Source organism: Petaurus breviceps, unplaced genomic scaffold (assembly GCF_028583685.1).
Source record: "Petaurus breviceps papuanus isolate PSGF00001 unplaced genomic scaffold, PetGlider_PUasm1.0 90919, whole genome shotgun sequence".
In the NCBI taxonomy this organism is placed as follows: Eukaryota; Metazoa; Chordata; class Mammalia; order Diprotodontia; family Petauridae; genus Petaurus; species Petaurus breviceps.
The window spans coordinates 13,858,972-13,872,583 of record NW_027187378.1 but is presented as its reverse complement, the minus strand read 5'-3'; the positions used below and the strand labels follow the sequence as shown (position 1 = coordinate 13,872,583).

The 13,612-nt window shown below is 32.8% G+C and overlaps 1 protein-coding gene across 5 annotated transcripts in view; it reads left to right on the top strand.

Annotated features, from left to right (window-relative positions):
* The window catches only part of RALGAPA2 (Ral GTPase activating protein catalytic subunit alpha 2), a 440,153-nt gene that overhangs the window by 112,562 nt on the left and 313,979 nt on the right, over window positions 1-13,612 (top strand). The gene's annotated exons all lie outside the window — the stretch shown is intronic.

Below are 13,612 nucleotides of genomic sequence, written 5' to 3'. Positions count from 1 at the left end.
AAATATTAACCAAAAAAAACCACTTCATTCTCAAAGCATTGTGATGAATTAGTTTTATTGGATACAAAATTTTGAAATTAATGGAGCATTTTAAAATGAAAAAATTTAGGAAGTTGAACAATTAAATGTTCATGTATAACTCAGTTATAAAATATGCTAAAAATTTCTTTGGATTTTTAAAAGCTGCTACTATATTAGACAACTCATTCAGATGCATCTTAGTCCTCAGAATTTGCCTTCTAGTCTCCTATTCTGTGCCACCACTTATATTGTTCCTTCCCACCTCCTGCCTTATCAAGCTGTACAAGAAAGAGAAGGGTACCTTCTCTCCATAGAATAGCTGTCAGGTTGTCCTTGACTTTTCACTATCCTTACCTCTTAGCTTCACTTTGGAAAATTTGTATTTCATTCACTGGGTGGAGATAGGGCATAGAAAAGCTGTTAAGTAAAGGTACAAAAATATCTTTCTCTTTCTTGCCCTATATTATTCTTATTCTTAGCTGTCCATGGTCTCTAATATAAAGTATGAAATGTCTTTAATGTTGACAACTAGTCCACTATTAAGGATATATTACTACTTAGCTATTATATAACAATAAGAAAGGTTAGATTTTTTTTTTTAAAAAGTGAATATTTAAATGACATACAACTATAGCGTTATATTTTTAGTAATATGGAATGTTCTATTATCAGTTATGCTACTAAAGTAATAGATACTCTCAGAATTATTGAGATTCAAGGTACAATTTAAGAATTTTTAAATTAAAATAACAATAAAGTATTTGCAAAGTCTACCAGTTTAAAAAAATCCATTATTTATAGTGGTTAATAATTAAATTAGCAATTAATTTATAACTGAATTTACTCTCTGTGTATTTTTCCTATTTAATATGTTTATTTCTTTGAAAATAACAAAAATAATTGTAATGAAACTTATGTTCACACTAGTATGTTTTATTACTACATTGACATTAATTAGGGAAAAGCCTAAAGAGCTAATTTTCTCAACTAGAATTAGTCATTTTTATTGTATTCATTAAAAATATGAATTCATTTTGTCCTTGGTAAGATAACATTTGGATTTAGTATTTGATTTGTGGAAAGGTAACATTTTTCTGTAAAATGAGATAGGATGCAATGGAGTTAATGCTGCATTTAGCAGTAGTATTCAACCCTTTTGAAAGTGCCATTTTTCTCTTTCTTTAAAAGAATCCCTTAAATTTCTTGTCTTTCGACTTGCATGATATTTTACAGTTTGGCAAAAGAACTGCCAAGAGGGAGGGGAGCAGCTGCATAAGTGCAAAAAAAAGAAAGGCAACAAAGTAATTCAAGTATTTGATAGTTTAGGAGAACTGCCTAGGCTAGTTTTTAGGATCATAAGATTTTATCTAAGGCAATGATTGTTTGTAGAATTTAAATATGCAAACTGATAAAAGTCATTTGGGAGTAAAAGGGAACTTCTGTTGTCAGTAAAATAGCCTGAAATTCACCACAACGACAAAGCTGAAGAAGCCTAGATTTAAGATATTCTTTACCTGTATATTGTCCTCTATTCATAGTTCCCTTTTAGAATGGAAATAAGGATAGAAAGCTAGACCTGTGATTTCCCTGAGTGGGAACTTTCAGATAAGGTAACTTCCTTTTATTAATACAAGTTGACACCATCTCTGTTGTTCAGTTTGAGGTTCACATTATCAATCATTTATTTATGAAAATTCTTTTTAGAAGGTTGTGACTTATTTACAGGACCAAACTGATCAAAAAACTAGAAAAACAAACAACTCCCCCCCCCCATATACTGTTGTTGCATTAATTGTTGATTTATAAAATATTAGATACCATATAATAGAATCATCCCTATTTGAAATAAGTGTGATTTTCTAATTTAATTTTACCACATACTATACCTTTTAGTTGCCAAATTAATTTATGAATGATCTAATTATTCACAAACATTAGTTTCACATGTAATTTTAGTGCTTAAAACATTGAATTCCTTTTGGTCTAATTACCATATTTGGTTGTTAAGTTTTCTGCTAAGAAATTAATTCCTGTTGTTTATCATGTTTTGGGGGTGACTTAAGCCTTTCAGAGGCTGTGCCCTCATTACAAGCTCTAGTAGGTCTACCAAACTACTAAGATTTCAATGAACCGACCACACCTTTTATTTGTGAACAGGCCTGCCTAAATTGAGAGAGGGTGATTAACTGAGGTTGGCCATTAGGTAATGAGTTTTTGCAGCAATGGCAATTTATATAGGTAGTCTTCTAAACCATAGTGGAGTTGCATACTGCTGGTGAAGGGAATACTCAAACTGAAGAAATCACATACCTTTTAAGTACTGAAGTAAGATATTTAAGAATGAAAAGTGGAAAAATATAAACAAGGTTGTTGTATTTTTTAAAAAATACTTTTAAAGTTTTCTTTTATAGGACATATTGAAAGTTGTTTTAAATTTATATGGAGATAATTTAACATTAAAACAAGATATGTACCTGGATGTACTGTATACCATAACTTAAACATTTGAGTAGGAAAAATATAAAATATACATGTTTTTCCCTCCTGTCAGTATTGTGGATTTGTCTTTTAAAAAAGAATTCCTGTAAGGTAAAGAAACTAGGGATGAGGTAAATATAAAAGGCTTTCCATTTTCTATAGGGGTTCTTAACTTTGGGTCAATGAACTTGGGTTTTTAATATATTTTGATACTACATTATGGTTGGTTTTCATATATTTCATTGTATGTTTTTAAAAACATTCTGAGAAGGGGCCCATAGACTTCACCACATTGCCAAAGCTTAAGAAGCCTAGATTTAAGATATTCTTTACCTGTATATTTGTCATTGTCCTCTATTCATAGTTCCCTTTTAGGATGGAAATACGGATAGAAAGCTAGACTTGTGATTTTCTTAAGAGGGAACTTTCAGATAAGGTAACTTCCTTTTTTTAATACAAGTTGGCACCATCTCTGTAACTTACAATCTCAAGAGAGTGGCCTAGAGTGCTGATTAGGGTCACAGAAGTTAGTATATGTCAGAAGCAGCACTTGAACTCAGATGTTCTAGCTCCAAGGCAAGCTCTCTATTCAACACACCATACTGCATTTCAAGTTTTCTTTAGCAGTATGCAAATAAATATTAAGGTTGTATAAATTATTTAAATTGCATCTGTTTAAAGAAAATGAAACTGAAGTGGTTGATGGTTTTTCATAGGAAGAATTTTCTCTTACCTGAGAAATACTGATTTGCATATTATCCAAAATTTCATAGTTTTGATACCTGGAAATCATGTGATTTCCATTCAGCCTGTATAGAGTTAGTATATAAGATTTTAAAAAGTATTTCACTATTATTCACATATATTAGAATAAAAAAACCACATTTTTGTTTGCTACGTATTAGTTTAGTTTGGGAACGTTTAAACTTTTAAGTGAAAATCTATTTATTCATATAGTCGTCTTTCATTTACTTACTTTGTGGATTATCTGTAACCCATTTTAAATCTGGATTTCCTTTGCCAGTCAGGATGCCTCCCTCCAACATTAATATATCTGTACTTATTATGTAATGCAAATTCATTTTAATATCAGCTTATGCAAAATGTAGTTACAAAGGTAAATCTGCCATGGCAAAAACAAAGTTAAAAAGCCCCAAATAAAAAACCTGAATGGTCTTTCACTCAACATAAGTGATTTTGGCATCTGTGCCACTTCTTCCTTTATTATAAAGGATGGTTGTGACTGGATTTAGAGATTTAAACAGACAAACTTTAGGTTTGTATTGTTGATACTTGATTATTCCATTTTAATACATATTTAAAGAACAAGGAAAGTTTTTGTAAATGATATTAATATTCTTCTGACATAATTATTACTTTATTATCTTTCCTGGAAGCTAAGCGAAGCCAGTCTATCAGCAACTGTGCCCACCTTTCTGAGGCTTTGCCAGCCACTAAAAGTGTACCTCTTCTGCTTCATACTGTGAGCTCTCTCTTACCTGGTATCTCTTACACTTCTTGCTCTCACAGACTGTCAGGTACTGTACTTAAACCTCACTCATATCAACTTGTGATGTGGTTTTATAATCTTCACTTTCTAGGTTTTATTTAAACACTTGTTTAAATTTGAGTAGTCTGTCTAAGTACATTGTACCCATAAATAAACATACTATGCTGTTTTTGTGGTGTATTTGCAGTTTTTTGTAGAATCAATTTTCATTTGTTGTTAGATGGTTATTTTTCTTAGAGGTTTAATAGAAAAAAATATTACCTAGTTCTTTACAAAATGATAGCTTATACTTCAGTAATTTTTGTAGTTGTGATTTTTAATTCATCAGAACAGTATTCACTGTCAAAAAGGGGGAAAATATTGCCAGAATTCTTAATTACAAGACTACAGTAGAGTCTTGCATATAATTTTATTTTGTTTTAGGTAATTAGTTTCATTAAAGGACAGAGAAGTTTTATTCTGGAGAACAAATTTTGAGTGAACAAATCGGAACGTTTATAACTAGGCATTATAAAACAAAATGGAGATTGGTGGTGGAGTAACATATATATCCTTAATATATATATTCTTTTGAAGTTGACTTTAAATCCTATTTAGCAAAAAGCCACTTTTCAACATATACATTATTGCTAATGGTTAAAATTTATTAAAAAGAATCATTGGTTTAGTTACTAATTTGCAAAACAAAGAGACCCCCACCTTTCTGAGTTTCATGCATTTAAAATCATATTTAACCATATGAGGCTTAGACATACACCCATATATGTACATATGTTATACCAGATTTGATTCTTCTCTTATTTTAATCATCTCAATTAATTTGATTTATATTGATGGCTATATTTTTTACTGTAATACTAAGAAAATGTTCCTGAACTCCATTTGAAAGAGGGGCATATTATTTCCATATATTTGTGTTTCATTGTTTTGAATCTTTTTATTTATTAGATGTTGACTTTAGCAGTTTGCCTATGATCTCTAGCACAGAATGTTATGTGGTATGGTTTAGGAGACCCACATAAACAGCTTAGTTTCATTTTTGGGTATACTTATGTTATTACTGTCTAACTTAAAAAATTACATTAAACTAGCCTTCCAAGGATGGAATGATTTGTAAATAAATGCTCTGTAGGGGGAATTTTTAACTCAAATACAGTTATCCTGGAAAATAGTGAAATTTAAACCCAGCTAAAATACTAGGTGATAAAATAATTCATCAGTTATAGTTGTTGCTTATTAACTGTGTTTTATGCACTGAGAAATCGTACCATTATTTTAAGGAAAAAAAGTTTGATTAAAAAATGTTTTGGCCCTATACGCTCAAAGCTACACAAAATACATTATGATGTTAATTCTGTAGAGCTTTAAAATTTTTTAAAAATTTATTTAAATTTAATTATTTAAAATATAGTTTTTTTGCATGATAGATATTTTAATAACAGGTCTAATCTACTTTAATCATAATTTTGGAAACATTTTCTCCTTAGGAATCCCTCCCAACATTCCCAATTATACCTAATTTCATAGTATTTCTAGGATCACATAATCTTAGAATTGGAAGAGACCTCAGAGTCCTTTTAGTTAAACCTCTGCTGAAAAAGCATACCTTCACAAACATTCATAATAAGTGGTCATCCAGTCTGTGCTTATGGAGTTCAAGTGAGGTGAAGGAATTAATTTATTCCAGAAACAACTCAATTTATTTTGGAACAACTCTATTAGTAAGGTTTTTAAAAAGTAATTAAGTTTGAATTTGCTTCTTTGCAACTTTCACTAATTATATGTTCTGTGTTCTGGGGCTAAGTATATTTTTAAGATAGCTATCATGACCTTCTGGTTTATCTTTATTAAAGGCTAAACCTCTTTAGTTCTTTAAACTTGTCCTTATATGACAAGAAATTGAGGCTGTTCTTTCAGTGCTCTGTGTTTCTTAAAATAGTGGTATCCAAATCTGAGACCAATCTACAAATGTTCTGACAAGGACAGAGTGCAGTGTACTATATAGAGTATAGTGTACTGCACAGTACTAAAAAAAAACCCTCCTTATTCTGGAATACTGTTTCTCTCTTTATACAACTTAAGAGGGTATTAGCTTTTTTTGACTTCCATATCCTAGTACTTTCACATTGATTTTCAATAAACTTGGAATCTACTAAAACCCCCAGATCTTTCTCAAGTAAACTACTATCTAGCCATGCTTCTTCCATCTTGTATCTGAGAAATTTATATTTTTGAGCCTATATATGAGGCTTTATATTTATTTCTATTAAATTTCATCTTACTAGATTTGGACCAACATTCTAGCCTTTCACAAGCCTTTTGAATCTTGATTCTGTTGTACAATGAAGTAGTATCTCTCTTAACTTTCATTAATTTTTTGCATATTCAGAAGCATTTCATTGATGCTTTTACCTGAGTTATTCCTAAAAAATTTTTTTTTCTTAAAAAAAAAAATGGTCAAGAGCCAAACTCAGATCCATATCCCAGTGGAAATGTTTTCACTGATTGGCATCAAACTGTTCACAAGTATTGTTTGGGTTGGGCATCCAGTCACTTCTGAATACGCTTCATTATACCTCATTGTAATATTGTATAAATCTTATCTTTCCATCTTCTTTACAAGGATGACATGACAGACCTTGTTAAATGTTTTGCTAACATTTAAACTACTTCAATACATTGCTTTTATTTTTTCAGTCTACTGCAAGAAAAGAAAGGTTAGTCTTTCATGTCCTATCACTTTTCTAGATAGTCACTAACCATTTAGAATATTGGCAGGAATCAAAATCATGCTCAGTGGTCTGTACTTTGTAGACTTCATTCTCTTATACTTTTTGAAAATCAAGATGACTTGAGCTTTCTTCAGTGTGATAATACCTTTCCTGGTCTTCATGGTCTCTTTAGGGATTATTGACAATAGCTCAGCAATCACATTTTGTAGTTCTTTTAATGTTCAAGGATGGATTTCTTTGGATCTTCATAACTTAATCTCAAGGGCAGCTCTGGGCTCTCTTTATTTCTTTATTTAGTTATCATTTCCCTATTAGCTATTTTTATTATAGTCTTTCCAGCGTAAAGATTATTTTCCTTGGCAGAAAAAACAGAAGCAAAATAATAGTCTAGCAACTCTGCCTTTTCTCCCACCCTTGACTTTCAGTTCAAATGACACCCTCTCTCTACCTTCTTATCCTCTGTGACTTGACCATGCTTTCCCTTAAATCATCCATACAGTGTTCTGGAGGCCTTACTGTTAGTATCTTGCCACTGTAGCACTCAAGCTTTCTATCAGTGATCTTTGGCTGCATGACTGTTCTGTCTCCTTTACTGGTCATAAATATCACTGACCACATCCTTTATGCTGCTGCCATATGGTTCTTACTTTGTAATGTGTTGTACCTTATTCGTGCGCAGGAAATGCCCTTCTAGTGCCATGTAGGTATCACTCACTAACTGGCTGACTTGATTATTTTGTGTTCAGCATGAGATGATCAAGTGACCTTTATTCTCCTCTTCTTCCTCTGACATATTACTAAGTGGTCTATCTTCTGATTTCATTGCTGAGGCACCAGCACCATCCTTTGAGGATAAGCAACTGTTTCTTCAAAGGAATATGCTTGCTCCTTTTTGGGAAGACCTTCCTATTTGTTTCTTTTATCCACGTTTTCCTTGCTCCATCTTCTCTTACCTCTTTTTGTGTACCAGCCAGGATCCCCTCTGGTTCTTCAGATCCTTTTTTCTCCCTTGTTTTCACTTTAAGGCTGCTCTCTTTTTTTCTTTTTTAAAATTCTTTTTAAAAATATTTATTTTATATTCAAGCACCAGAACTCAAATACAGAATAGAGAAAAGAAACAAAAACATATCATAAACTTAAATGTTGGAACTTAAATACAAAGAAAGAAAAAAAAAAGCATGTTATGTTCATAGCAGAACATGAGAGAATTCAAAATATGTAACAATAAATTTTCATTTCAAGAAAGCCTGTATGATAAATAATACACATTATGTTGAGAATTGTCCATCTTTGCTTCCTTGAAAGTTTTCTTTTGTTCTCTGCTGTGCACTTTTTAATTTTGTTCTTCATCCCCTCCCCAAGGCTACAATAAAGTTTAGATATGTTTCTCTATAGCTATAGATATATACATAAACATACATATATAGAAGTATACTTTCCAAAACATATTCTACTCCTGTTCTATTTTTTTTTTTAAGCAAGTAACTTGCTTAAGGTCAAGTAACTTGCTCAAGGTTACACAGCCAGTTATTTGTGGGTGTGGTGCTTAGTATCTGAGCCCGGATTCAATCCCCAGGTCATCCTGACACTGGGGCAGGTGGTCTTACTCGCTGAGCCACCTGGCTGCCCCTAAGCAATTGGGGTTAAGTAACTTGCTCAGGGTTACACAGCCAGGTGTTTCTGGGTGGGTGCTAAGTGTCTGAGCCTGGATTCAATCCCCAGGTCGTCCTGACACTGGGGCCGGTGCTCTTACTCGCTATGCTACCTGGCCACCCCTCTATTTTTTTTTTAAGTAAGACAGCATTCTCTAAGAGGCTTTCCTCACGTCACTGGGAAAGGTTTCTAACTGTATAGTGATTTTAAAGATAATTTATTATTTCCTATTTTTACTTGATAATTATGTTAAAGCAATGTGCCATTCTTCATGCTTTTTGTTTTAAAGTGTCATCTTCTTTATTTTTAATGAAAGTAAGATGTGCTTTTTTGAGGTTTTGACTTGGATTGGATTTGAAACCTACAAACCACATGTCTTCCACTTTTGTGCCATTGGATAAATGGATTCAAATTTCAATTAAATCTTTGTAATGGCATAACTTGTGGGTCTGTGTTGTCCTTCTTGTCCATGCCATTTCTAGTGTGGCATCTAGTGTAGCATCACTAGTGTGCTTTTGTTTGTTATTTTTTTTTCAGAAGATACTCTTTATCATGATGGCAATTTGGGAATAATTTTTTTATCTTAAGTTAATCTTTCTTATTTGTCTCCCCACATCATCTTCCATGTAACTCTTATGTAATGTGGTGCAACAAAAAGAGTTTTGAATCTGGGTCAAAAACTTTGGTTAGTATCTCAGTTTTGCTACTTAATACCAGACTCTGTGAGCTTTAGTTTTCTTATCTATAATGTACGGGATTTGAACAAGATGAACTCAGAATGATCTCTAGCTCTATATCTATGCTCTATCTGTATATTTAATAAAAAGAAATGCTTAATAAAAACTTGTTTATCTTTTGAAACTACTGCTGCACCATATTTATAACTACTCTGCCTTGTTGCATATTTTATTTTATTTTTACAGTTGTCTCCTTTGTAGGTGTACTTGGTAGTGTTCATTATCTGAGGTTGCCACAAAACTTATTTCAGTTCAGAAACCATTGATTGTCAACTAAGTAAGTGCAAGGCACTCTTACTCTGTTAGGCAATGGGGATATAAAACCCAGAGCTTTCATTTTGTTTGAGAGGTACAACATACTTAATAATATATGTGATAATTTGAGGGGGGAGAACTAAAAAGGAAAAACAGAAAACCAGTGTTGATGATGGAGAATTGTTTTAGAGTGGCCTTTTTGGTTTATTTTGTTTTCTTCTAATTTCTTTTTTTTTTTTTATAATGGTAGTAGGAGAATTTCTTGCTATTTATAGTTCTAATTCCACTTTTATATTCATAAAATCCATGGAATAGTTTTTAGAAATTACAGACAGTGTAATTACTGTTTGTTTATGAATATCATAATAGTATCAATTAAATGGCATCTAATCTACCTTCTTTCCCCAAAAGACTCATGCCATAAGTATGAGTATATATTCACACTTATACCATGCCGTTTTGATACTTCTAAATCACATTCTGAATTTTCTAGGGAACATTCGATTGTACTTTCTATGAGTGTCAGCAGTAGTTATATTTATTAAGTTCTTGAGTTCTTCAGCTTTGTATGAGAAAATACAGGATTACAAGTTAGTCTAGGCCTATTTTTTTTTGTTAGCTATGTGTAATGGCATCTTTAAAAGAACAGGAGGCTATATTATTACTTTTACTTCTTGTCTCAGTGTTGCCAGTATTTTATTAAAGATAAACTAGAACTCTGAATTTGGAATTGAAAAAGTAATAATCATTGTTTTTTTATAGAATTCTTAGGTATAAGGAGGCATTATCTAAACACATTCTAGTAATATGTTTAATTTGAAAATCTATTTTTGTTATTTTTTAATCATATAGATTTTTTGTATAGTTTGATTTTTTCAAATGTATGTCTCACATTTGATAGAGAATCTACCTTATAGGGTCCAACATCTGCTCTAGATTTGAGTCTGTATTAATTCTAATTTAATTTAATTATATTGAATTATCCCTTAGTGGAAAAAAATGGGCAAATAAGGATTAGAAAATTATCTTTTTTGTTCTAAATTTATTGGAAAGTTGTAGTTCAGAAATGTTACTGAGTCTTTTGAAATATTTAGGAGTGTCATTCTTTAGTTCCTCTACATTTAGATTTAGTAGGACTTTCAAGTTGGAAATAATGAGTGATCTTATGAATCTGAAATCAGAATCTCTTATGTTAGCTACTTTAAAAGAATACATAGGGGTATCTGTATAGAAGAACATAGCATATTATATAAAATGAGACATATGGCATTAGGTAGACCTAGATTCAAATCCTGTCTCATATATTTATTAGTGATGTGACTTTTGGCAAGGCACTGAACTTCTTAGCCTCAGTTTCTTCATCTACAAGATGGGGATAATAATAGCTCCTACTTATGGCATTGCTATGTGGATCAAACAAGAATGTTTTGAAATCACTTTGTGGTATTATTGTAATTATGTTATTCATAGAACCTTTAATTGTTTGCTTCTTCCATTTTAACTATGCTTTTTTCGGTTTTGTGCCCTTTAAAATATATCTAATATTTTTAACAAAGGAATAATTGTTCTTTTTCGAATATAATATAAACCTAGTGTTTATTTTCTTTCTTTAATTGTGTAATGGAAAGAACTGTACCTAGCGTAAGGGGACCTGAGTTTGGTTGTATAAAAATAAGCAAAACACTTTTACTTTTGGACCCTCAGGTTTGCTTTCTATCAAATTTAGATGAGAATACTTGCAGTAACACAGGGTTGTGAGGAAGTACTCTGACAGTCTCAAAGCTAAGCCACAGTCATCAAATTAGGTGCCTTTTATGTGCCAAGCACTGTGCTGGACTCCAGGGTCCAAAGACAAAATAGATGCAGCTCTTGCCCCCAGGGATTAATATTCTTTTTTTTTTCTTGGTAGGAAGAGAGGAGGAAGGTTATGTAACATTTGCCAAGTTAAGTAACTGCAAGGTAATTTAAGAAGAGAGCACAGGCAGTGAGGAGGACACTTAAGAAAAGTGTCCCATTGGAGGCAGCCTTTGAGTCAAACTCTACATAATCAGAGCCACAATATGGCCTCAGCTCTAAAAATTCCTTACTGGTAGGTAAGCATTTATTAAATGTCAGGCAGTATGCTAAAGACTGGGGATGAAAACATAGAAGTCACACAGTCCCTGCCTTGTAGGAGCTGGTATGTCAATGGGAGGAGAAAGTATATGAACATCTATGTTTATAAAAAATGTATTCATTTGGGAGGAGGTACATAGCAACTTGGGTGATCAGGAAAGAGCTCACATAGAAGGTGTTATTTGAGCTGGATTTTAAAGGAAACCAAGGTTTCTGTGAGGCAGAGGTAAAAAGTTAGTACCTAGGCATGAAGGAACAACAGATACAAAGGCATTGCCATGAAAGATGGCATGTTGTGTGTGTAAAACAGCAAGTGGCCAAAGATGGATGGGTTGTAGATGTGTGGAGAGGAGTAATGCTTAAGAATATTGAAAAGATAGAAAGGGGTCAGGTTTTAAGGATATTTAAATGCCAATTTAAATATTTAAATTAGAGGAGTTTATGTTTGATCATAGAGCTAATAAGAAGCCATTGTATTTTATTCAGGAGGGGTGACATTGTTGAACTTGTTCTCTAGGAAATTCACTTGGCTGGCTGTGGAGGTTAGACTGAGGTAAACACAGTACCTAGCATGTAGTAGGTGCTTAATAAATGCTTATTGACTGATCAAATAGGAGATTACTATAGTAGTTTATTCAAGAGGTGATGAGGGACTGAATTAGGATGATAACTGGGAGTTGAGCTATGTGAGAAGTTTGGAGGGAAAGATACGATTTGGCAGCATATTAGATATGTGAGGTGAAGGTAAACAAGGAGTTGAAATTGTAACTGGGTAATTATAAAGAGGATGAAGAAAGAAAGGTTTTAGGGAAATGTTCACGAATTCTGTCCTGAACATGTTCAATTTAAGATGCCAATAAGCAGTTTGTGATGTAGAACTAGAGCTCAGGTGAGAAATTGGGGCTAGATGTGTAGAACTGGGAATCATCTGCATAGAGGTGGCAATTGAACTCATGTGAGCTAATGACCTTGGGTGGCTAGGTGATGCAGTGGAAGGAGTGGCAACCTGGACTCAGGAAGACTCATCTTTCCAAGTTCAGATCTGGCCTCACATATGTATGAGCTGTGTGACTCTGGGCGAGTCACTTCACCCTGTTTGCCTCAGTTTCCTTATCTGTAAAATGAGCTGGAGAAAGGAATGGCAAACTTCTCTAGTATCTTTGTTAAGAAAACTTCAAATGGAGTCATGAATAATCAGAGGACTGAAAAATGACAAGAGCTAATGAGGTCAACAAATGATAAAGTATGGAGAAAAAGCAGAGAGGGCCCATGACAGAACTTTAGGGTCCATTCATTGTTAGTTGGAGTGATGCGAATGATGAGCCAGAAAAGGAAACTGAGAAGGTATGACCATGTAGGCAAGCAGAGGAAAAGTAGAGAGTTATTTCAGAAAAAAAAAAAAAAACTCAGAGAAGAGAATATGTAAGAAGAGAAGATGATTGACTGGGTCAGGTGCTGCTGAGTCATCAAATAAGATGAGACTAGGAAAGAAGCTCTTAGATTGTGCAATTAAAGATCATTCATAACTTTGAAGAAGATAGTTTCAGTTGAATAATAAGGTAAGATGTAAGATTGCAGAGGGTTTTGAAAAGAGAAAAAAATGAAAGCATGAGTATATAGCTAAGTTGTTAAATTTAACAAATTTAAAGCCAGTAGAGGGAGCCCAAGAACTGTTAAGGAACAGAAATTATAGAGAAAACTACATTGGCAAGAGAAAATAATTTCATGAATAAGTGCAAATGATTTTATTTACATCTATACAAGTATTTACATCTAGAAATTGGAGGGCTATTGACTTAAAATGATTTTTAGAATAGTTTTGAAAGGTATCTCCTTCCCTTAGTATCATTTGGCTTCATGCTAGTGAACTACAGTTGTACAGGGGTGACATAAAAATATCATCTCCCTTTACTCCCTTCCACTTCTATTTCCCCATCAGAAGAGCTGTAAGATCCCACTACTTATGTGGCTATTTGTGATTGCACATTTGTACTCCATTTGAAGAAGACTCTCCCGACACTTTCAGTAAAGCAAAGCCTTAAAAGCACTACCAAACTAGAGTATTTGAAAAGCTCATCTAGTGAGTGTGGAAGGAGATCAATGTGTTGTTA